Source organism: Pteropus vampyrus, unplaced genomic scaffold, assembly GCF_000151845.1.
Source record: "Pteropus vampyrus isolate Shadow unplaced genomic scaffold, Pvam_2.0 Scaffold477, whole genome shotgun sequence".
Taxonomy (NCBI): domain Eukaryota; kingdom Metazoa; phylum Chordata; class Mammalia; order Chiroptera; family Pteropodidae; genus Pteropus; species Pteropus vampyrus.
In genome coordinates this window covers 888,655-914,962 of record NW_011889258.1, presented here as the reverse complement: position 1 = coordinate 914,962, position 26,308 = coordinate 888,655, and the positions used below count along the sequence as shown (strand labels likewise).

The 26,308-nt window shown below is 34.9% G+C and overlaps 1 pseudogene; it reads right to left on the bottom strand.

Moving 5' to 3' along the window:
* Positions 1-959: 959 nt before the first annotated feature.
* Positions 960-25,041, bottom strand: LOC105307118 (annotated as a pseudogene).
* Positions 25,042-26,308: the final 1,267 nt, after the last annotated feature.

Here is a 26,308-nt window from a genome sequence, read left to right as displayed (position 1 = left end):
TGGATAAATGCTGTGCTTTCCTGCTCCCATGACCACAATAAAATTACACTAAAATATAGAAAAATAAACTTGGAGAACCATATGAAGACTAGCTGAACAGAATTTCCATGACTACGGATATAAAGAAGAGGCCATGCCAAGACCGATAGGAGAGGTGCAGATGCAAAATGGCCTGGCCACATACCTGCTTGTGGCAATTGAGCATCGGAAGAGATATCTTGACCACTGAGATACCCTTGGAGGATCAAGGGGCCCCAGTCTCACACTGGGGCTCCCTAACCCAGGGTCCCAGTGTCAGGAGTAGAAATCCCCACAAAATATGACTGTAAAAATCAGTGGGGATTCAGACCATCTAGGTGAGACAGAAAGCTGCTGGAAACCCAGACATCTTAAGGAACCACACATAGCCTTACCCATTCACAGGCATTCACCCTGTGATCTGGCAGAGAGATAGCAGTTTGGGAGGTGCCAGAGAAATACAAGGAAAAACTAAATTATGTGGCTTCAAGGTGAGAGCTGGAGAAACAGTAGCCATTATCCCTGTGTTGAACCCTTCTCTAGTACAGCCTTCTTACAAGCAAGCATCATTGTCTGGGTTTAGCCCTACCTTCACATGTCTAAATCTTGAATACACATTGGCCTAGTTAAATCTAAACCCTCCACCCCAGTGACTCCCTTGGGACTCCACTTCACTCAACTTTCATATTGCTGTGGCATATTAATGGCTAGGAAACCAGCCCCAAAGAGCCCTCTCAGCAAGAGGCTCTCATAACAAAGATGAACAAGTTTCAGCTCCGAAGACAATTCAGGGGGCAGGCAAGAAGTCTTGACCCAAATTGCAGTATTTCTTTTTTCTTTTTTCCACTAATGATTGAAGTTTTTATTTTGCGTACAAAGAGCTAGCATTGTTTTTTGCAGTAAGGTAGATGTCTGGAATGACTCCATTCATGAAAGTTCACTTAATCCAACTCAATGAAGCCTATATCCCTCTCATACTGACAGAAACACTAGTGGCAAATATCGAGGCCATATTTACAGATCATACCATGCTGGTTTGAGCAGATGCAGTAAGAATGAGAATCCTGCTTGAATTTTCTCAGATGGCTCCAGTACAGTTGCTGGTGACCTATCTTGCTCTCTTGGAGACAAAGAGGCAAAAACCCACCTTGCAGTATTTCTTGATCAAATCATAGGGGTCTGTGGACCTAAAGCAGCAGCTAACCTTCGTGTGATCTGAAACGTTTGTGAATGGCCACAGTCTCAGCACCAGCACCAAATATGAATCTGTACTAACCTGAGGAACATAGCTTGCCCCAACCTGGTGACTTCCTGGGACCTTGCCTCATCCAATTCAGCTGTTGAACCTTACATGTAGTTTGCAGCCAGCCTCAGGTTCAGGGTGGCCTGGGTCTTTTGCTAAGCTGACCCAGGCCCAGTAATGGTGGCAGCTGAGCTCAGTTTGTCACATGGCCTCTCCTACATGCCTCCAAGTCTAGCAAAGGAAACAATCAACTGTGGATCTCTTTGTAGCTCTTACCATGTAGCCCTGAGCAGTCATAGGCAGCAGCTAAACTTGTACTGAATGGGAGACCCTCTTGAGGGGCCCCAGACCATCACAGCTGGAGGCTGGCATCAAACCACAACAAAGCACCATTTGATTAGTTCTGCAAGTGACACATCCAAAAGGTGGTTCTCAGTAGGCACATGAGTCCACTGAGGCGAATCTCACTTTGTGGAATCAGCTCCCACGAACAACTCATACCCTGTGGGCACTACCAATCCTCAGAGCCAGTCAGCTTGAGAGTCTATACCAGCCACTGATATGCCAACAGCTATCAAAGCATAACTACAACAGGAGACTACACATGGCCCACACAAGCAACAATCCTGGAGCACCTGGAACAGGTGACCAGGGAGACTGTGCCACTGGGCCACACAGGGCACCTACTACATGAAGCCATCTAGCTAAGCCTAGGAGATATAGCAAATCTACCTAATAAGTAGAAACAAACATAGAGAGTCAGTCAAAGGAGAAAACAAAGAAACTTGTCCCAAATAAAATAATAGGAGAAAACTCCAGATAAAGAACTAAGTAAAATAAAAGTAAGCAACCTATCAGGTACAGAGTCCCAAACACTGGTTATAAGGATGCTCAAAGAACATAGGGGGAGAATAAATGATTTAAGTGAGAACTTCAGCAAAGAGAGAGTAAGCATAAAAAAAGGACATAAAAACCATAAACAGACCAGTTACAAATGAAGAATACAATAACAGAAGTGAAGAATGCACTGGAAGTAATAGACAGTACATTAAATAAAGCGAAAAATCAAACCAGCAAGTTGGAAGAAAGGTAGCAGAAAATATCCAATCATAGCACCAAAAAGAAAAAAAAAAAAGAATCCCCCAAAAGAGGAAAGTTAAAGGGACATTTGGGACAACAACAAACATAACATTTGCATCATAGGGGTACTAGCAAAAGAGAGCAAGAAATTGAGAACCTGTTTGTTAAAATAATGATGGAAAACTGGCCTAACCTGGCAAAGAAAAGAGATATACAAGTCCAGGAAGGACAGAGAGTCCCAACAAGATGAACCCAAATAGGCCCACACAAAGACACATAATAATTAAACTGCAAAAAGCTAATGACAAAGAGAGAATCATAGAATTAGCAGAGAAAGGCAGCTAGTACTTACAAGGGGGCTCCAATAAGATCGTCAGCTGATTTCTCAACAGAAATTTTGCCAGCCAGAAGGGATTGGCACAAAATATTCAGTGATGAAAAGCAAAAACTTACAACCATGGTTCCTTTACCCAGCAAGCTATCAATTTAAATTCAAGGTGAAATAAATTGTTTCCTAGACAGGAAAAAGCTAAAGAAATTTTGGTCACCAAGTCAGTACTACAAAAATTGTTAAAGGGACTTTTTTTTTTAAAAAAAAGAAGGGGAATAAACATAAATATGAATAATAAACTGGCAATAACTATGTACTTATAAATAATCACTTTAAATGTAAATGAATTAAATGCTCCAATAAAAATGTATAAGCTAGCAGAATGGATAAGAAAACAAGAACCATACATATGCTGTCTACAAGAGACATACTTCAGATTGAAAGAAACGCACAGACTTAAAGAAATGGAAAAAAAATTATTTTATGAAAATGGAAATGAAAAAAATGCTGAAGTAGCCATACTTATATCAGACAAAATAGACTTTAAAACAAAGGTTATAATAAGAGACAAAAAAAGGCATGATATAATAAAAGAAAAAAAAGATTAATCCAACAAGAGGACATAATCTTAGTAAACATTTATGCACCCAACATAAGAGTACCTAAATAAATATATAAAATAAATATTGACCAACATAAAGGGAAAGATCAACAGTAACACCTTGATAGTAGGGCACTTTAACACCACATTTACACCAATGGATAGATCTTCCAGGTAAAAAAAAAAAAAAACAAAAACAAAAACAAAACAAAGAAACAGAGCCCTTAAATGACATGCTAGCCCAGATGAATTTAATTCATATTTTCAGAGCATTTCACCCCAAAGCAGCAGAATATAAAATGTGCACACGAACATTTTCCAAGATAGATCACTGTTAGGCCACAAAATAAGTCTCAGTAAATTTAAGAAAATTGAAATCATATCAAGTGTCTTCTCTGACCACAATGGTATGGAACTACAAATCAATTATAAGAGAAACCAAAAGAATACGCAAACACATAGAGGCTAAAGAACGTACTACCGAACAATGAATGTGTTAACAATGAGATCAAGAAAGAATTCAAAATATACCTTGAGACAAATGAAAATGAAATCACAATGAATCAGAAGCTATGGGACACAGTGAAAGAGTTCTAACAGTGAAATTAATAACAATACAAACCTACATCAAGAAATAAGAAAAATATTTAATAAACAATTTAACATGACATTTAAAGGAACTAGAGAAACAACAACAAACAAAGCCTGAGGTAAGTAGAAAAAAAGGAAATAATAAAGACCAGAGCAGTAATAAACAAAATAATAATACAAAAGATCAGAGAAACTAAAAGCTGGTACTTTGACAAGATTAAAAAAAAAAAAGATAAACCTTTCAACAGACTGATAAAGACAAAATGTGAGAGGGCTCAAATAAATAATATCAGAAATGAAAGTAGAAAAGTGACAATGGATTCCACAGAAATAAAAAGGATAAGAAATATTATTAGCAATAGTATGCCAACAAATTGAATAATCTGGAAGAAATAGGTAAATTCCTAGACACATACAATCTCCCAAGACTGAGTTAAAAAGAAACAGAAAATCTGAACTGACTAATTACCACCAACAAAATCAAATCGGTAATTAAAAAACTCTCTAAAAATAAAAGTCCTGGAACAGATGACTTCAAAGATTAATTTCAACAAACATTCAAAGGAGAATTAACACCTAATCTTCTCAAACTAGTCCAAAAAATGCAAGAAGAAGGAAAGCTTCAGAACTCTTTTTACAAGGCTCCCATTACCCTGATATCAAAACCAGATGAAGACATTACCAAATAAAATTATAATCTGATATCCTTGATGAATATAGATGTAAAAATCCTCAAAAAATATTAGCAAAACAAATTCAGCAATATTTTAAACAGATCATATACCATTATAAAGTGGTTGTTATTCCTGGGATGCGAGTATGGTGCAATATTTGAAAATAATTAATATGATAAACCACGTTAACAAATTGAAAGATAAAAATCATAAAATTATATTAATAGATGTGAAAAAAGCATTTGACAAAATGTAGCATCCATTTATGATAAAAATGCTCAGCATACTGGGAATAGAGGGAACATACCTCAACATAATATGAGAAACTCACGGCTAATCTCACGCTCAACTGGAAAAGCTAAAAGCATTATCCTTAAGATCAGGAACAAAACAAGGATGTCTACTTTCATCACTTTTATGCAACATAGTGTTTGAAGTCCTAGCACAACATTCAGACAAAAAAGAGAAATAAAAGGAACCCAAATTAGAAAGGAAGATGTAAAACTGTCATTATTTGCAGATGACGTAAAACTATATATTGAGAACTGTAAATATTCTACAAAAAAATTTTTTAAGAACTGATAAATGAATTCATTAAAATAGTAGTATATAAAATTGATATTCAGAAATTGGTTGCATTTTAATATACCTATAATGAACTATCAGAAAGAGAAATTAAGAAAACAATTCCTTTCACAGTCACATCAAAAACAATAAAATACCTAGGAATCAAATTAATCAAGGAGGTAAAAGACCTGTTCTCAGAAAATTATAAGTCATTGAAAAAAGAAATTGAAGAAGATACAAATAAATGGAAGCATATACCGTGCCCATGGGTAGGAAGAATCGATGTCATTAAAATGGACATGCTACCCAAAGCGATCTATAGATTCAATGCAATCCCTATCAAAATACTAATGGCATTTTTCAGAGAGCTAGAACAAATAATCCTAAAATTTATATGGAACCATAAAAGATCCCGAATAGCCATGGCAATCTTGAGAAAGAAGAACAAAGTTGGCGGTATCACACTACATGATATCAAACTATAATATAAGACTACAGTAATCAAAACAATATGATACTGGCATAAAAACATATACATTGATCAATGGAACAGAATAGAGAGCCCAGAAATAAACCCATGTCTACATGCCCGCTTAACACATGACAAAGGAGGTAAGAATATACAATGGAGCAAACACAGTCTCTTCAGTAAATGGTGTTGGGGAAATTGGACTGATAAATGCAAAAAAAAAAAGAAAAAGAAAAAAAGAAAGTGGACCACCTCCTTTTATCGTATACCAGAATAAACTCAAAATGGATTAAAGACTTAAATGTTAAGACCTGAAACCATAAAACTTCTAGAAGAAAACATAGGTAGTTATCTTTCTGACATTGCTAACGGAAGTTTCTTTTTGGATATATCACCTCACACAAGAGAAACAAAAGAAAAACAAACAAATGAGACTACATCAAACTAAAAAGTATTGTACAGCAAAGGAAACCATCAACAACAACAAAAAAAAGACAACTGACTGATTGGGAGAAGATATTCACTTATGCTACATCTGGTAAGAGGTTAATATCCAAAATATATAAAGAATTCATACAATTCAACAATAAAAAAAAATGATCCAATTAAAAAAATGGGCAGAAGACCTGAACAGACACTTCTCCAAAGAGGAAATACAGAAGGCAAATAGACATATGAAAAGATGTTCAAGGTCACTAATCATCAGAGAAATGCAAATTAAAACCACAATGACATTTCATTTGACACCTCTCAGAATGGCTATCATTAATAAATCAAAAAACAACAAGTGTTGGCGAGGATGTGGAGAAAGGGAACCCTACTACACTCTTGGTGGGAATGCAGATTGTTACAGCCACAATGGAAAACAGTCTGGAGGTTTCTCAAAAAATTAAAAATGGATATATCTTTTGACCCAACAATTGCACTTCTGGATATTAATCCAAAGACAACTAAAACAATAATTCATATAGATCTATGCACACTTATGTTCATGGCAGCACAATTTAAAATAGCCAAAATGTGGAAGCAACCCAAATGCCCATCAACAGAAGAGTGGATATAGAAGGTATGGTTCATATATACAATGGAATATTACTCAGCCATTAAAAAAAAATGAAATCCTACCATTTGCAATGATGTGGATAGACGTAGAGGTTATTATGTTGAGTAAATCAAGTCAGACAGAGAAAGATGAATACCATATAATTTCACTTATATGCGGAATCTAAGGAACAAAAAGAACAAACTAATCAAAACAGACTCACAAATATAGAAGACAATCTGGTAACTGGGAGTTTGGGAGAATGGGGTAAATGGTAAAGAAGTACAAATTAGTAGTTGATAGATGGTCATGGAGATGGGGAGCACAGCATAGGGAATGCAGTTAGCATTAATGTAATGGGTAGGTGGAGAGCCAGAGGAGAGAAGGAGCAACTAGGGAGATAGTTCTATAAATATATAAATGTCTAACCAGTGTACTGTATACTTGAAACTAATAATAAAATAAAATGAAAAACATTAATCATCAAAATCTAATAAAATAGAAACAATATATATTAAAAAATGAATTAGAGACCTAAATGTAAGAACTAAAACTATAAAGCTCTTAAAAAATTCATAGGAATATTCATGACCTTAGATCACGCAATGCTTTCTTACACATGACACTAAATGTACAGACTACAAAAGAAAAAGAAATTAGGTCATTAAGACTTCATCAAAATTAAAAATCTGTGTACATCAAATAATACCACCCAAGAAAGTACAAAAACAACCCAGAGAATGGTAGAACATATTTTAAAAACATATATCTGATAAGGATCTAGTATCCAGAGTATATAAAGAATATTTATCAATTAAGAACAAAAAGATAATTAATTCTTTTTTAAAAATGACACAGGATTTGAATAGACATTTTAAATATATATATATAAATTGCCAATAAACACAAAAAAATGGTACTCTACATTAGTGACTATGAAAATGTAAAGCAGAAACAGTAATATACCACTTCATATGCCCTAGTATGGCTATAATTTTTAAAAAAGAAACTAACAAATATTAAGGTTGTGGAGAATCAGAACCCTCATAGATTTCTGGTAGAAATGTAAAATAGTGTAGCTGCTGTAGAAAAGTTTGCGAGTTTTTCAAATATTAAACTTAGAGTTATTATATGACCTAACAATTGTATTCATATATATATTCACACAAAAACTTTAAGCTATTGTTTATAATAGTCTATGAGAACCAATCCCAACATCTATCAAGGAGTGAATTAAAAAAATGTGGTTTATCCACACAATTAAATATTTGCAGCCATAAAAAATGAAGTAGTAAAACATACCACAATATGGATGAAACTTGAAATCAGTAACATAAACAAGCCAACATAAAAGAACACATATTGTATAATTCTATTTATATGAAATTTCTGGCATAGTCATATCCGAGACCAAATTTAGATTAGTGGTTGCTAGAGATAAGGAAAAGGAGAATGGGGAGTAACTGCTAATGATTATGTAGTTTCTCTTTGGGTGATAAAAATGACAAAAATATTCTAAAATTGGTAGTGGTGAGGGTTGCAAATCTCTGTGAATAGAGTAAAAACCACTGAATTATACACTGTAAAAGAGTAAATTTTATGATATGTAAATTATATCTAGATAATCTGGGTTATTTTATTTTTTAAAATTTTTTTTGGTGACATTGGTTAATGAAATCCAGTTTCAGGTTTCAGGTGTACAATTTAACAGTAAAGTATATATATAGTACGTTGCGTGTTCATCGCCCATGGTTAGATTTTTTTCTGTCACCACATATTTGACTCCTTTTACTTATCTACTTCCCCCCTCACACCTCTCCTTCTACCCTCTGGTAACTGCTAGTCTACTGTCCATGTCCATTAGTCTCTGTTTGTTTGTCTTGTTTGTTTGTTGCTTTTAGGTTTATATCCCACATATAACTGATATCATGTGGTTTTCAACTTTTTCTGTTTGGTTTATTTCACTTAGCATGATAGCATGAATAAGCTGTTTGTTTAAAAAAATAAATATAAAACAATACACACAAGTGATCTTTACCCACATCAGAAAAGATAACATTAAAGTCCCCTAGAATAACTCTGTATTTCATTTCTTAATCACAACCTTCTCCCCAGAACTCCTTATATAACCACAATCTTGACTTTTATAGTAATAATTATCTTCTTGTAATATAGGTTTAATACCTATGTATAAACAATAAGATTATCTTTGTCTAGTTTTGAAATTCATGTGAATAAAATCATATAGTATATACTGTTTTAAGCCAAGTCTTGCTTTTTCACTGAATATCATGTTTGCAATGTTTATCCATGTTGTGACGTATGCCTGTATGTTTTCACTTTTATTGTTGCGTAATATTCCATTTGAAAAACATAAAATTATTTTATTTTTCATCCTAATATTTATTAACATTTGATTGCTTTAACATTGGGCTATTGAGAGTGGTGAGAGTGACATGTTTAATTCTGATTTATCTTTTTCATAAAGATATAACCTTTCAGGATCCCAGATTTAATATGGGACTATGTCTTCCTAAGCTTACGTTATTTATAGGCCTTAGAATTTAATTTCCATCTAATTTACTCTCACTAGTTTATAATAATCATAAACCAGTTTCATTAAAAGCAAAAAACTTGAGTAGACCAATAATCATAAAAAATCAGGGCAAAAGTAAATTTCAGTGCTCCATATAACTCTTTAAGGCCTGACTTCTTTTTTGCTATGTGCCAGTAATGCTTTACTATATTGTCAGCTCATCAATGTATTTTTTAAAAATATATTTTATATTTAATTAAGTATTTTTAAATAGTAGGGCAGGTCCAAATTATATAGTACACCATTGCCAGAAATTTGGAGTCCATACAGTTATTTATTTCATAATTTTTTTATGATTTTTGGTCTACTCAAGTTTTTTGCTTTTAATGAAACACTTTATTTATCTTTTACTATGAAAATGTCCATTTTAATGAGATTTTATAGTTAATTAGCACCTAGAACACTGATATGATATTTAAAATTTTCTTGGTCTATGTGGTTATGTCCTTTATATCATTTTTAATATTGATAAATGGTATTTTATTGATTAGGCATGTGGAGAGTGGTTTGTAGTTGTGGAGAGAGGTGTGTAAATTGACAAGGTCCTTGCAAACTGCAAAGCAAACCAAGGGTTACTTCGCCTCCACAAATCTTCCACAGATTCCTCCTGAGAACAAGAAAGTAAACACAGCCGCAGACAGGTAAACAAGCTGAAGGCCATGAGAAGATATGGCTTGGGAAAAGTAGAAGAAACAGTATTATTATAACTAAGAGAAACTGCTTATGCCAACTAGTATGTTCTTGTACAAAAGCAGCTTGCAAAAATGAAATTGGGCCATTGTCCATCATCAGTGGGCAGCAGACCTCCTGATCCCTGCTTTCTGTCTTCTTTCTTTTCTCATCTCCCACTGTTCCCATTCAGGTTTATTTTCCAGGGCTGCGCTGGACATGGCAGGATTTACCACTTGCTGGACATGGCAAGGCATTCCAAAATTTTGTTTATTTTGTATTTCAAAAAACTTACTCTCATGTATTTATTAATTTAGGTATTCTTCTCTTTTTGATTCATTAATTACTTGTTACCTTCTAAAATTTCTTCATCCTGCTTTTCTGGATTTATCTTGTTTTACTAAATTAATGTATTTTTTAGCTTCTTGACTTGAATATTTAGTTCATTTATTTTAATTTTTATTAATAAAAATATGTATAATTTTATGTTGTTTTATAAAACATTTTTGTGTAATATTCTCATTTTCAAAAATGTCTGAATAATATGAAATTTTAATTATTTTCTTATTAGTTTTTAGCATTTTTAATTAACATTTATATTTTCAATATATCATTTTGCTATTAATACCCTGTTTTAGTGTTCTATACTACCCATTTGAAAATGGCAAATTATGTTTTCCATCTAATGTGATCTGTTTTTATAAATGTTTCAGAAAAGTGGTAAATTTAACTTATGTCTGGAAAGGTCTTTATTTCTCCTTCATATCTAAAGGAGAGTTTAGCTGGATGTATTATTCTAGACTGGTAGTTCCTTTCACTTAATAGTTTGAATATTTGATTTCACTCCTTTCTGGCTTGTAAAGTTTGTGCTGACAAGTCCAATGATAATCTAATGGGTTTTCCTTTATTTATAAGTTACCGTTTTCTTCTCCCTGGCTGCCATGAGAATTCTGTTTTTGTCGTTGATTTTTGATAATTTTAATACGATGTGTCTTGGTGAAGTCTTTTTCGAGTTGAGATAAATGGGTGTTCTGTTGACTTCTTGAATTCCCAGCTCCCGCTCATATGTTAGATTTGGAAAATTCTCATCAACTATTTGTCTGAAAATGCTTTCTAATCCCTGCTCCTTTTCCTCGCCTTCAATAATGCCCATTATTCTTATGTTTCCTCTCCTGATGGTATCAGCTAGTTCTATTTCTCTTTCACTATATTTCATTCTTCAGTTCCTCTCTTCTTCCTTCTGATTTATTTCTAGATTTCTGTCTTTAACATCACTGATCCTTTCCTCCATTTGGTCAACTCTATTTCCCAAGCTTGCTATTTCATTTTTCAACTCTTGCAGTGTTTTTTTTTTTTAATCTCCAGAAGACCTATTCTGTTCTTTTTGAGGGTTTCAATCTCCTTGCTAAGAAACTCATTCTGCTCATCAGTTGTTTTTCAATTCCTGAAATTGTTGATATGACTCGTTTTGGAATTCACTGAGTTTTTTATAAGTACCATCCTGAAAACTCTGTCATTTAAGTTGCATATTTTTATGTCTGTCAGTTTATTTTCTGGAGATGTTTCTATTTCTTTCTGAGCTGCCTTGTCATCTTGATTGTTCATGGTGTTTAATAGAGTATTTCTCTGCCTGGGCTTTAATGAGGGTGTGTTCTGCTTTTTTTTCTAGAGAGAAGATTTATTATATAAAGGTTTCTCTTTAGCTTCTTGCAAGAAATGAGTTTTTCTTTTGGTTTCCAGTAGGTGGCATCTAAGCCCCTTGGACTCCTGCTTTATATAAAGCCTTAATAATGTCTTTTTTTTTCTTGTAGATGTTTAATCATGGTCGCTACCCCCAGTCTCAGTCCCTGCCAGTGTTAGCGACAGTTTCGGTAGCATTTGCTCAGATTTCCATGGGGCTCTGTGGTATTCAGTCTTGGAGGATATGTGGGCAGAGGCCCTCTGGGTTGGGGGATGAGGGCTGTGGCTCAGCCTCAGTTTTGCAACCGCGGCTGGTAAAAATCAACTGTTGTTTCTCTGTGGTTCCTGCTTCTCTGCTTTTTTTCCTGATGTATGTGGCCTGCTGCCAGCCACATGGAGCTCACAGAAATCCCAGGCAAGCCTGTTTAGGGAACTTGCCGCACCTTCTCCCTTCCCCATCATCTTTCAGGGATTCTGGTGGCTGTGAGAGGCAGCTTCTTTCCTTCTTCCAGTCCACCGTCCAATGCTCGGGGTTCTGACCTTTGGTAGCTCCTATGTGCAGATTCCATGCTCAGATGTGCTGGTGTGCAGTTTGGGTGTTTTTCGTTGATTTTTAGATGTTCAGCTTATTGTTGTTTCAAGGGGACAGATCTGGGGACATCTTTCACTCCGCCATGTTTCTCCAAACCTCTAATAGTGTCTTATAGTTTTCATCATATAGGTCCTTCATATGTTTTATTAGTCTTATTTCTAGGTCTTTTGTTATTTTTTGCAAATTTTCATTTCTTTTTCCAAAGGTTCATTATTAGAGTATAGAAATGTGATAACCTTTTGAACATTGATTTTATATCTTGAAACTCTACTGTATTCATTTATTATTTCTAATAGTGCTTTTGTGGAGTCTTTATGGTCTTCTTTATAGAGAATCATGTCAGCTGCAAAAAGTGACAATTTTGTTTCTTCATTCCTTATTTGGATGACTTTTATTTCTTTTTCTTGCCTGATTGCTCTAGCTAGGACTTCCAAAACTGTATTGAGTAATAGAGGTGCTAGCAAGCAGCCTTGTCTTGTTCTTGATCTTACAGGGAAGGTTATTAGTTTTTCACCATTAAGTATGATATTAGCTGAGGGTTTATCATATATGGCTTTTATTATGTTAAGTTGCTTTCCTTCTATACCCATTTTATTCATTGTTTTAACCATAAATATATGCTGTATCTTCTCAAATGATTTTTATGCATGTATTGATATGATCATATGATTTTTATCCTTTATTTTATTTATGTGGTGTAACACATTGATTGATTTGTGTATGTTGAATCATCCCTGTGCTCTTGGGATGAATGAAGCCCAAATGATCATAGTGTACAATATTTTAATGTGTTGTATTCAATTTGCTAGGGTTATTTTTTATTTATTTAGGATTTTTGCATCTATGTTCATGAGAGGTACTGGTCTATAGTTTTTTTGTTGTTATTTGTTTGCTTGTTTTGGTATTATCTTTACCAGATTTTGGTATCAGGGTAATGTTGTCCTCATAAAATGAATTAGAAAGTATTGTCTCTTCTTCAAATTTTTGGAAAAGTCTGAGATGAATAGGTACTAAATCTTCTTTGAATGCTTGGTAGAATTCACTGGTGAAGCCACCTGGTCCTGGATTTTACTTTTTGAGAGGTTTTTGATGATTGTTTCAATTTCCATACTGTTGATCAGTCTGTTTAAATTTTCCAGTTCTTCTTGATTCAGTCTAGAAAGGTTGTATCTTTCTAAGAACTTGTCCATTTCTTTTAGGTTATTAAATTTGGTTGCATATAGTTTCTCATAATATTCTCGTATGATTCTTTGTATTTTGGTGGTATCTTTGTAAATTCTCTTTCATTTTTTATTTTTTTACATATATTTTTTCTCCGTTTTTCTTATTGAGTTAGTCAGGAATTCATCAATTTTATTAATCTTCTCAAAGTACCAACTCGTTGCATTAATTTTTTTCTATTGTCTTTTTGTTCTCAATTTCATTTAATTCTGCTCTAATTTTGATTATTTCCTTTCTGCTGCTGATTTTGGGGTTCACCTGCTCTTCCTTTTCTAGTTTTTATAAGATGTAATGTTAGGTTGTTTATTTGGGCTCATTTTCGTTTCTTGAGATAGGATTGTAGCGATATCAACTTTTCTCTTATTACCGCTTTTGCTGTGTCCCAAAAGATTTGCTATATGTACTTTGATTCTCCTTCATTTCTATGTATCTCTTGATCACTCTTTTTATTTCTTCTATGACCCAGTCGTTCTTTAGTAACATGTTATTTAATCTCCATGTATTTGTAGTTCTTCCCACTTTCTTTTTACAGTTGATCTCCAGTTTCAAATCATTATGTTTGGAGAATATGCTTGGTATGATTTCAAACTTCTTAAATTTATTGAGGCTAGTTTTGTACCTTATCATATGGCCTATCCTTGAAAATGTTCTATGTGCACAAGGGAAGAATATATAATGTGTTGTTTTGAGATGAAAGGCTCTGTAAATAGCAATTATGTTCAATTGGTCTATTGTGTTATTTAGGATGATACATCTTTATTGATTTCTGTTTGGATGATCAGTCCATAGCTGACAGGGGGGTATTTAAGTCCCTTACTATAATTGCGTTTTTTTCAATTTTTCCCTTTCATACTATTCATATTTGCTTTCTATATTTTGCTGCTTTCTTGTTAGGAGCGTATATATTAATAAGCGTTAGATCTTCCTTTTAAAAAAAATTTACTTATTTAAATTAGTTTCAAGTATACAATACATTGGTTAGACATCTATATAGTTCATAAAATGATCCCCCCAATTGCTCCCAGCCTCCACTGGCCCTCCACCTAGCTATCATATTAATGCTAACTGCATTCCCTATACTGTGCTCCCCATCCCTGTGACCAACTATCAACTACTAATTTATACTTCTTTAACCTTTCACCCCATTCTCCCAACCCCCCAACCTCCCTCTCCTCTGCCCGTCACCAAATTGTCCACTATATTTGTGAGTCTGTTTTGATTAATTTGTTCTTTTTGTTCCTTAGATTCCACATAAAAGTGAAATCACATGGTATTTAATCTTTCTCTGTCTGACTTATTTCACTCAGCATAATAAGTTCTAGGTCCATCCATGTCATTGCAAATGGTAGAATTTCATTTTTTTACTGGCTGAGAAATATTCCATTATATATATGAACCAAAATTTCTTTATCCAATCATTGGTTGATGGGCACTTAGGTTGCTTCCATATCTCGGCTATTGTAAATTGTGCTGCCATGAATATTGGAGTGCATAGATCTTTACAAATTATTGTTTTGATTTTCTTTGGATAAATACCCAGAAGTGCGATAGCTGAGTCAAAAGGTATATCCATTTTTAAGTTTTTGAGAAACCTCCATAATGTTTTCCTTAGCAGCTGTACCAATTTGCAATCCTACCAACAATGCATGAGGGTTCCCTTTTCTTCTAATCCTCGCCAACACTTGTTCTTTGATTTATTGATAATAGCCATTCTGACAGGTGAGGTGATATCTCATTGTGGTTTTAATTTGCATTTCTCTGATGGTTAGCAACTTTGAGCATCTTTTCATGTCTATTAGCTCTCTGTATTTCAAACTCTTTGGAGAAGTATCTGTTCAGGTCTTCTGCCCATTTTTTTAAAATGGATTGTTTTTGTTGTTGTTGTTGGGTTGTATAAGTTCTTTATATATTTTAGATATTAACCCCTTATCGAGTGTATCATTAGCGAATATCTTCTTCCAAATGGTTGGCTGTCTTTTTGCTTTGTTGATGGTTTCCTTTGCTGTACAAAACTCTTTAGTTGATGTAGTCCTATTTGTTTATTTTTTGTTTGTTTCCCTTGTCTGAGGAGATATATATGAAAAGAAATTCCTGTTAGTAATATCAAAGAGTTTACTGCCTATGTTTTCTTCTAGAAGTATTATGGTTTTGGGTCTTACATTTAAGTCTAATATAGTTTGAGTCTATTCTTGTATACAGTTTAAGAAGGTGGTCCAGCTTCTCATTATTTTTTTTTTGCATGTATCTGTCCCATTTTCCCAACACCATTTATTGAAGAGGCTGTCTTCACTCCATTGTACAACTCCTTTGTTGTATGTTAAATGAGCATATAGACGGATTTATTTCTGAAATCTCTATTCTGTTCTATTGACCAATGTATCTGTTTTTATGCCAGGACCATGCCGTTTTGATTACTGTAGTCTCGTAGTATAGTTTGATATCAGGTAGTGTGATACCTCCAACTTTATTCTTTCTCAAGATTGCCATGGCTATTCGGGATTTTTTATGGCTCCATATAAATTTTAGGATTATTTGTTCTATCTCTCTGAAAAATTCCATTGGTATTTTGATAGAGATTGCATTTAATCTAGAGATTGCTTTGTGTAGTATGGCCATTTTAATGATGTTGATTCTTCCTACTTATAATATAGTATATGCTTCATTTATTTGTGTCTTCTACAATTTCTTTTTTCAATGACTAATAATTTTCTGCAAACTGGTCTTTTACCTTCCTGAGAGTATTACTATTGATATCTCCTTTTATGTCAGTCAATAATTGCTTTATGTATGTTGGTGCTCCTATGTTGGATGTGTATATGTTTACTAAGGGAATGTCCTCTTGATTTATCGATCCCTTTATCATTATGTAATGCCCTTTTTATGTATCTTATTATAGCCTTTGTTTAAAAGTCTATTTTATCTGATATAAGTATTGCTACCCTGGCTTTTTTTCATTTCCATTTGTGTGAAATATTTTTTCCATCCCTTTACTTTCAGTCTGTGAGTGTCGTTTGATCTGAAGTGGGTCTCTTGTAGACAACATATGCGTAGGTCTTGTTTTTTTATCCATTTGGTTACTCTATGTCTTTCGATTAGAGCATATACTCTGTTTATATTTAAAGTGATTCTTAATAAGTACATTGTTACTGCCATTTTATTATTCATATTTGTTATTTCTATTTTATTTTTTACACCTTCTCTTTTTACAGAAGACCCTTTAACATTTTTTGTAATGCTGACTTATTGTTGATTAATCCCTTAAGCTTTTCGTTGTCTGGGAGTCTCTTTATCTACCTTTCATTTTAATCGAAAGCTTTGCTGGTAGAATATTCGTGGTTGTAGATTCTTGTTTTTCATAACTTCGAATATTTCTTTGCTAGTACCTTGTTGCCTGCAAAATTTCCATTTAAAAAATCAGCAGACATTCTTATGGGGACACCTTTGTAAGTAATTAGCTGCCTTTTAAGATTGCTGCTTTTAAGATTCGCTCTTTGTCTTTGACCTTTGGCATTTTAATTATGATGTGTCTTGGTGTGAGTCTCTTTGAATTCCACTTGTTTGGGACTCTTTGTGCTTCCTTAACTTGTATTTCTAATTCTTTTGCCAGGTTAGAGAAGTTTTCTATCATTATTTCTTCAAATAGATTCTCATCCCCTTGCTCTCTCTCTTTTCCTCTCCAGGTACTCCTATAATCCGGATATTTGTATGCTTCATGTTGTCCCAGAGGTCTCTTAAACTAATCTCATTTTTTTAAATTATTTTTTCTTTTTGTTGGTCTGATTGGGTGTATTCTGTTAACTTGTCTTCCAATTTGCTGATTTGATTTTCTGCTTCATCTAATCTACTGTTGAATTCTTCTAGTGTATTCTTCATTAATTATTGTATTCCTCATTTCAGTCTGGTTCTTTTTCTTTTTATAGTTTCTGTGTTCTTTTTTATGCTTACTATCTCTCTGTTGATGTTGTCCTTGTTCTCATCCATTCTTCCCATAAGTTCATTGATCATCCTTATAACCATTATTTTGAACTCTGTCTCTGATAGGTTGCTTGCCTCCATTTCATTTAGCTTATTTTCTGGAGTTTTCTCTTTTTTTTTTTTATCATGTTTCTTTGTTTTCTAATGTTATTAGAATCTCTGTGTTCATTTCTATGTGTCAAGAATATTTCTTTGGTCTCTCAGCCTTGGCCAGATGGCCTAATGTGGAAGGAGTCCTGTGTGGCTGAGTGGCACACACTCCATGATTTCTTACGCCGGCGGCTCTTGACATGATCTTTGTGTGTGTTGTATGTGATCTTCTGTTATCACCAAGCCTTTATTGTTATTAGTAGATCAGTGGGTGGGATTACCGCTCAGGTTGACTAAATGTGAGGATTGGCTACACCCATAGGGTAAGAGTTGTTTTGTGAGGGCTGACTCCATGAGTGGGATTTGTCCTAGCAGGCTTGTGTACTTGTTGCAATCACCCTTTGTGTGTATCACTAATCACACTAGTCAGGAGTTGCTCTGTTGTGGTCTGGTGGAAGCCTCCAGATGCATTGGTTTTTTGGCCCCTTGGGAGGGTTTCCCACTAGGCCAAGGCCAGCCTCTGCTTTTGATTGCTCAGGGCTATCCAGTGAGAACTATGAATGATCCACAGATGGTTGTTGCCCATGTCAGATATATAGGTAAGAGGAAGAGACAATGCTGTAGACAGCAGTCGGTTATTCTCCATCTCTGACCTATGGCAGTTTGGCAGAGGAACCAGTGCTCCTCAAGGACTGACACTGCTTGTCAGTTGAGTGTAAATGTCTGAAACTGGATGAGCCTCTGGGTGATATGTGTGTTGGGTGGTGCAGGGACCTCGGGTGTCTCCTGGGTCTATTGAGTAAATTTCCCCCTGCCATGTTACTGTCAGTTTACATGCCAACGTTATCTCTGTGGCTCTCTGTATAAGTTTCCACTTGTAGCAAGGTCAACTGCTGCCCACCCTGGGCCTAAATGTGCTGCTTAGGGCAGAGGCACCTGCCTTTCTATGTGAGGTAGGCACTTGGTGTATTGAATAGAGCAGGATCTCAGGGAATCAAGGGCCGTCGGGCCAATACAGTCCCCTGCAATCCCCTCAAGAGATATTGCAGCTCATACAAGCAGCAGTGGTCTGTCCACAACTGTTTTCCTCAAATGCACTCACTGTGCTAGCCAAGGTCTGTTGCCTGCGCTGACTGCACAATCCCACGGAAGCAACCGAAGTGTCCTAGGATAGATGATTGGATAAAGAACCAGTGGCACATATATACAATGGAATATTACTCAGACATAAGAAGAGATGAAATACTGTCATTTGCAACAACATAGATGGACCTCGAGATAATCATGCGAAGCGAAAAGACCCATACAGAAAAAGGTGAAAATCACATGATATCACTTATGTGTGGGATATAAACCTAAAAACAACAAATGAACAGGACGAACAAACAGAGACTCATGGACATGGACTATAGACTAGTGGTTACCAGATGGTAGAAGTGGCGAAGGGTAGGGGGAAGTAGACGGAGTAAAGGGAGTTAAATATGTGGTGACAGAGAGAAATCCAACTATGGGCGGTGAATATATAGTGTAAATATATATGCCTTACTGTTACAGTGTATTGCTGAAACTTATTGGATTTCGTTAACCAATGTCACCGTAAAAATTAATTAATTAATTTAAAAAACCATTATTTTAGGATTTCTGTACGGTAACTAGAATTGTCTTAGGTAATTAGATCTTTCCTTTTTTAAAGTTTATTGGGATAACATTGGTTAATACAATTATATAATTTTCAGGTGTACATTATCATTTGACATTTGTATATTCCATTATGTGTTTACCACCCAAAGTCCAGTTTCTTTCAGCTAACATATATTTAATCCCCTTTACCCACTTCACCTTCCTCCTAGCCCCCTACATTTAACCCCCTTTATCCTGTCTACCTCCTCTTTTTCCTCCAACTCACTAGTAACCACTAGTCTATAGTCCTCTGGTAACCACTAGTCTATAGTTCATGTATATGAGCCTCTGTTTGTTTTTCCTGTTCACTTGTTGCTTTTAACTTTATATCCCACACATAAGTGATATCATGTGATTTTCAACTTTTTCTGTCCGGCTTATTTCGCATAGCATGATTATCTTGAGGTGCATCCATGTTGTCACAAATGGTAGTATTTCTTCTCTTCTTATGTCTGAGTAATATTTCATTGCATGTAAGTACCATCGCTTCTTTAGCCAATCATCTATCATAGGAGACTTTGGTTGCTTCCATGTCCTGGCCACTGTGAATAATGATGCTATGAACATTGATGTGCAAATATCTTTTTGGATATGCATTTTCAAGTCTTTGGGGTAAATACCCAGTGGAGGGATTGCTGGATCATACGGGAGATCAATTCTTAGTTTTGAGGAACCTCAAAACTGTTTTCTATAGTGGCTATACCAATTTTCAGTCCCACTAGCAGTGTATGAGGATTCCTTTTACTCTGCATCCTCTCCAGCATTTGTTATTACTTGTCCTGTTTATTATAGCTATTCTAACAGGAGTGAGATGGTATCTCATTGTGGTTTTGATTTGCATTTCTCTAATAGCTAGTGATGTTGAGCATCTTTTCACATATTTGTTGGCCATTTGTATATCCCCTAGGGAGAAGTGTCTGTTCAGGTCCTCTGCCCATTTTTTTTTTTGATTGGATCATTTGTCTTATTGTTGTAATTGAGTCGTATGAGTTCTTTGTATATTTTGGATATTAGGCCCTTATTGGAGGCATTGCTTGCAAATATATTTTCCCATTGGGATGGCTGTCTCTTTACCTTGTTGATGATTTCTTTTGCTGAGCAGAAGCTTTTTACTTTGATATAGTTCCATTCATTTATTTTAGCTTATACTTCCCTTGCTTTTGAGGTCAAATTCATAAAATCCTCTTTAAGTCCAAGGTCCTTCAGTTTAATTTCTATGTTTTCTTCTATGGATTTTATTGTTTCAGGTCTTATATTCAGCTCTTTAATCCATTTTGAGTTAACTTTGCTGTGTGGTGATAGACAACAGTCTAGTTTCATTCTTTTGTAGGTGGCTTTCCAGTTTTCTCAGCACCATTTATTGAGAGGCTTTCTTTTCTCCACTTTATGCTTTTGGCTTTTTTGTCAAAAATTATTTGCCCATATAAATATGGGTTTACTTCTGGACTCTTGATTCTGTTCCACTGGGTCCGTGTGTCTGTTTTTTTGTTTGTTTGTTTGTTTGTTTGTTTTGCAAATACCATGCAGTTTTGATTACTGTCGTTTTGTAGTATAATTTGAAGTTGGGCAGAGTGATGCCTCCAGCATCATTCTTTTTTTCTCAGGATGGCTTTGGCAATTCAGGGCCTTTTGTGCTTCCATACAAATCTGATGACATTTTCTTCTATTTCTTTATAAAAATGCTGATGAGATTTTGATGAGAATTGCATTAAATCTGTATAATGCTTTAGGCAATATGGTCATTTTAACTATGCGGATTCTTCCAATCCAGAAAATGAAATATCTTTCTATTTCTTTGTATCTTCTTCGATTTCTTTCATTAGGGTCTTATAGTTTTCATTGTATAGGTCCTTTACTTCTTTCGTTAAATTTATTCCTATGTAATTTATTATTTTGTTGCAATTGCAAGAGGAATTATTTTTCCACTTCTTTTTCTGACACTTCGTTATTAGAGTATAGGAATGCTATAGATTTTTGAACGTTGATTTCGTATCCAGAAACTTTACTGTATTTGCTTATTGTTTCTAGTATTGTTCTTGTGGAGTCTTTAGGGTTTTCTATATAGAGAATCATATCATCTGCAAATAGTGACAGTTTGATGTTTTCCTTTCCTATTTTGATGATTTTTACATGTTTCTCTTGTCTGATTGCACTCGCTAGGACCTCCAATGTTGTGTTAAATAACAGTGGCCATAGTGGACAGCCTTGCCTTGTTCCTGATTCTAGAGGGCAGGTTTTTAGTTTTTCACCATTAAGTATAATGTTGGCTGAAGGTTTGTCATAGATGGCCTTTACTATGTTAAGGTACTTTCCTTCTATATCAATTTTGATAAGTGTTTTGATAGTAAATGAATGCTGTATCTTGCTGAAGGCTTTTTCTGCATCTATTCATATGACTATACAATTCTTATTTTTTAATTTGTTTATTATATAAAAAATTTGTTTATTAACGTTGTGTATCACGTTAATCGATTTGCATATGTTGAACCATCCCTGTGCCTCTGGGATGAAGCCCACTTGATCGTGGTCTATAATCTTTTGAGTATATTGCTGTATTCGGTTCGCTAGTATCTTATGTAGAATTTTTGCATCTGTATTCATGAGAGATATTGGTCTGTAGTTTTCTTTCTTTGAGTTATCTTTACCAAGTTTTGGTATCAGTGTAATATTGGCCTCATAAAATGAATTGGGAAGGATTGCCTCCTTTTCTATTTTCTCAAAAAGTTTGAGGAGAATAGGTATTAAATCTTCTTTGAATCGTAGAATTCACTGGTTAAGTCATCTGGTCCTGGACTTTTACTTTTTGGTAGATTTTTGATGATTGTTTCAATTTCCATACTGCCAATCATTCTATTTAGATTTTCCAGTTCTTCTTGATTTAGTCTAGGAAGATTGTATTTTTCTAAGTACTTGTCCATTTCCTCTAGGTTATTAAATTTGGTGTTATATATATTTTTTATAGTATTCTTGTATGATTCTTTGTATTTCTGCAATATCAGTAATAATTTTCCCCCTTTCCCTCCTGATTTTGTTTATTCGTGTCCTTTCTCGTTTTTTCTTTAGTGAGTCTAGCCATGGGTTTGTCACTTTCATTAACCTTCTCAAAGAACCAGCTCTTTGTTGCATTTATTTTTCTATCTTTTTTTGTTTGTTTGTTTGTTTTCAATTTTATTTATTTCTGTTCTAACTTTAATTAATGATTTATTTCCTTCTGTTGACTTTAGGCTTCATTTGTTCTTTCTTTTCTAGTTTTTTTAAGATGAAGTGTTAGGTTGTTTATTTGGACTCATTCTTATTTTTGGAGATAAGCCTGTAATGATATGAACCTTCCTCTTATGACCGATTTTGCTGCGTCCTCAAAGTTTTGATATGTTCTACTATCATTATCATTCATTTCTATGTATCTCTTGATCTCTCTTTTCATTTCTTCTCTGACCCAGTTGTTTTTCAGTAGCATGTTGTTTAATCTCCATGTATTTGTGGTTCTTCCTGATTTCTTGCTGCAGTTGATCTCCAGTTTCAAAGCATTATGAGCAGAGAATATGGTTGGTCTGATTTCAACCCTCTTATATTTGTTGAGGCTATCTCTGTGTCCCAGTATGTGGTCGATTCTTGAGAATGTTCCACGTGCACTAGAGAAGAATGTGGGGTATTTAGGTCCCCTACTACGATAGCGTTTTGGTCTGTTTCTCCCTTTAGTTCTGTTAGTAATTGCTTTACATATTTCGGGGCTCCGTGATTGGGAGCATAGATATTAATAAGTCTTATGTCTTCTTGGTGCATGATTCCCTTTATAATTATGAAGTGTCCTTCAGTATCTTTCTTTACTGTTTTTATTTTGAAGTCTATTTCGTCCGATATTAGTACTGCTACTCCTGCTTCCTCTGAATGTCATTTGCTTGAAATATCATTTTCCACCCTTTCACTTTGAGTCTATACTTGTCTTTGGAGCTGAGATCTGTGTTCTAGAGGAAGCATATGGTTGGGTTTTGTTTTTTGATCCAATCTGCAACTCTGTGTCTTTTTATTGGTGAGTTCAGTCCATTTACATTTGGGGTGATTATTGAAATATGAGGTCTTCTTATGGCTATTTTATCTTTTGCTTTCTGATAGCTCACTGTTTCCATTGCTTCCTTATCCTTTTGTTTCTGTTTTCTTTATTTTGGTTGGCTTTTGTGTGTTTTCCCTCTGGTCTTCCTTGTTTTACGTTATACACTTCGGTTCTGAATTTTTGGCATGTGGTTACAATTATAAATATGTAAAGGATATTTATATATATATATGTATGTGTATATATACATACATATATATATACACACATACATACATACATATATGCATACATACATACATACATACATACATACATACATATACAATCGTCCATTTTCTTCTGTGCGCGCCTTATCTCCATTCCTCTTTGTGAATTTGGATCTTTGAATCCTTCCCTTTTCAGTCATTGTTATCTCAATTTGTCCCTATACATGCTGAACATTCATTACTATCTTGTTATAACAATTCTCTTTTTGTTTTTTAAGAGTATAATGCCCTGTTCTTAATAAGAGTTGTACTCCTCTGCTTTTATTTTCCTGATACTCACTTTACTTCTAATTATGTATTTTTTGTTGTTGTTGTTATTTTGTTTTAGATGTACTAACCCCTTCCAGTATTTCTTGTAGTGCAGGCCTCGTAGTGGAGAATTCCCTCAATATTTGTATGTCTGGAAAAGTCTTAATTTCTCCTTCATATCTAAAGGACAACTTAGCTGGATACATTATTTTATGTTGGTAATTCTTTTCACTTAATAGTTTAAATATTTGATTCTATTCTTTTCTGGCTTGTAAGGTCTGCACTGAGAAGTTTGAGAATAATCTAATGGGTTTTCCTTTATAAGTTCTCGTTTTTTTCTCCCTGGCTGCCCTGAGAATTCTGTCGTTGATTTTTGATAATTTTAATACCATGTTATTTGGTGAAGGCCTTTTCGGGTTGAGGTAATTGGGTGTTCTGTTGACTTCTTGAATTCCAAGCTCCAGCTCATTCCTTAGATTTGGATATTCTCGTCAACTATTTGTCCGAAAATGTTTTCTAGTCCCTGCTCTTTTTCCTCCCCTTCGAGAATGCCCATTATTCTTATGTTTCCTCTTCTGATGGTATCAGCTAGTTCTTGTATTTCTCTGTCATTATTTTTTATTCTTCTGTTTCTCTCGTCTTCCTTCTGATTTATTTCTAGATTTCTCTCTTTGATATCACTGATCCTTTTCTCCATTTGGTCAACTCTATTTCCTAAGCTTGCTATATCATTTTTTGACTCTTGCAATGTGTATGTGTTTTTTGTTTGTTTGTTTGTTTTTTGTTTTTGTTTTTTGTGTTTTTTTTTTTTTACCTCCAGAAAATCTATTCTGTTCTTTTGAGGGTTTCAATCTTTTTGCTCTGCTAATCTAGTTGTTTTTTTCAATTCCTGAAATTGTCGATATGACTTGTTTTGGAATTCATTTTTTTCAGAAGTGCCATCCTGAATTCTCTGTCATTTAAGTTTCATATTTCTATGTCTGTAAGTTTATTTTCTGGAGATTTTTCTCTTTCTTTCTAAGTTGCCTTGTCACTTTGGTTGTTCATGGTGTTTAATGGACTATGTCTCTGCCTGGGCATTAATGGAAATGTACTCTGCTTTTTATCCAGAAAGATTTATTATATAAAGGTTTCTCTTTAGCCTGTTACAAAGAAGGAGTATTTCTTTTGGTTTCCAGTAGGTGGCATCTAACCCTCTTGGATCCCTGTTTTATATAAAGTTTTAAAAATGCCTTTTTATTTTTTGGTAGATATTTAATCACACTCGCTACCCTCAGTTTCAGTCCCTGTAGGTGTTAGCGATAGTCTCAGCAGCATTTGCTCAAAAGCTCCTGGGGTTCCGCTGTGATCCATCTCGAAGGGTTGGGGGCGGGGCCCTCTGGTTTGGGGTGAGGGCTGCGGCTCTGCCTCGGTTTTGCAAGCATGGTTGGTAAAAATCAACTGTTGCTTCTTTGTTGGCTGTTTCTCTGCTTTCCACCCTGATGATTGGGCCCTGCCACCAGCCAGCCTCGGGGAGCTCACAAATATCTCAGGCAAGAATGCTCAGGGAACTTGCCGCATGAACTCGCTGCAAGAACTCACCACTCCTTCTCCCCTCTGCCTTCTCCTGCAGGGAGCTCCAGTAGCTGCGAGAAGCAGATTCTTTATTTCTCCCAGTCTACCACCCAACACCCGGGGTTCTTACCTGTGGTAGCTCTTATGTGTAGATTCTATGCTCAGATGTGCTGATGTGAAGTTTGGGTGTTTTTTCATTGAGTTTTAGATGTTCAGCTTATTATTGTTTCAAGGGGAGAGATCTGGGGACATCTTTCACTCTGTGATGTTTCCCTAGATCATTCTTTTCAAAAGAGTACTATTTCATTTTTTTGTGATCTGTTTATTCTTCTGCTGTTTATTTGCAGTTTTCAAGAGGTGTCTATTTAAATGAAGTCATGTCTTATGCGTTTTGTTTATCCTGAGTAGTTTTGTTTCTATTTACTATATAAAGGGGTGTGCCATAAAGAATAAATAGAGACACTAATCCAATAACCTTGTGATATGATCTGATATAATCCAATACAAGTTCACGGACTAATCAATGGAGGTCCATTCGATTGGTAAAAAAAAAAAAATCATGCAAAAATGATTGGTAAAATGCCTGGGTATCCTACAGAAACTTTATGTGACACTCCCTGTCTTGTCAATTTATGAAAAAAAAAGACACTCTCTTTGATTGATATTATGGTGACAAAAATTGTCATATCATTGTTCATTTAGCCGCCTCCAAGACTCCCATTGGTCTGAGACCCTGGGATCCTATTTATAAGCACAAACTTTGAGTTATAAGAGTGTTCTCTTTCTTGTTTGTGATGTTCATCTATGGTAAAGTAGTTCCATCTGGCATAACACCTGGTGTCAGTGCCAAGCTGATCAAGAAGGTTTTGGTGGTGAGATACTCAGTTGAAAGAATGCATGAGGGGCCGATGTGAGAACGAAATGGCAGGCAGCCACTTTCTTGTAGGGAGCATGCTTCTATGCTAGGGGACCTCATGGGCTCCACATATGTCAGAGACCAATAGTGGCATTCTGCCACACATGTGTGATACAATAAGCTGAATCATGCTTACATGAGCTGGGCTCA